This window comes from Lampetra fluviatilis, chromosome 9 (genome assembly GCF_964198595.1).
Source record: "Lampetra fluviatilis chromosome 9, kcLamFluv1.1, whole genome shotgun sequence".
NCBI lineage: Eukaryota > Metazoa > Chordata > Hyperoartia > Petromyzontiformes > Petromyzontidae > Lampetra > Lampetra fluviatilis.
In genome coordinates, this window is record NC_136283.1 from 11,770,152 (window position 1) to 11,770,925 (window position 774).

A 774-nucleotide genomic window follows, 5' to 3' on the forward strand; every position below is an offset into this window, starting at 1 on the left:
TCTCTCAAGCCTTTGTGTGTGTTTTTCCCCCCAAAGGTCCCACTGTATTGTGCTTCCTAATAATTCTGTATTCAACACGTAGGCTTTCACGACCAATTTCATCCATAAGAGGTTTTTTAAATCCTTTATATTAAGTTCGCTTGCTTGCTTGCTTACGACCGTGCACATCTTTCGGTCGTTTTTTAACCCACTTCCCGTGATCCAATCGAGCTGACATTTTCCACACAGACTCGTTGTGCGAGACAGTTAATGTTCGTGAAAATTTTTTTTCTAAAATGTTACACTTTTTAGGCAAAAAAAAAATATTTTACATTTATTCAAATACAACTCATTCATGGCTTTGGCTGAACGTCACAGTGTAGGAGCCCAGAGCGTAACCCCTCCACAGGCCGTGGCGGAGTAGCGCAGTTGGTAGCGCCCTCGCTTCCCATGCCAAAGGTCGCGGGATCGATCCCCGCGTCCTCCACAGGCGAATATATTTTTAAATCCTTTATATTAAGTTAACTTGCTTGCTTAGGACCGTGCAAATCTTTCGCTCGTTTTTTAACCCACTTCCCGTGATCCAATCGAGCTGACATTTTCCACACAGACTCGTTGTGTGTAACAATTAATTTTCGTGAAAAAAATGTTCCAAAATGTTATACTGTTTAGGGAAAACAAATTAAATATTTAATTACCAATTGTTTAATACTGGCAGACAATCATCTGACCCATAGGTGGCAGCCATCTCAAGCCAGAGGACGAGAAGACTAGCCGCCATGCATATAAAGGATT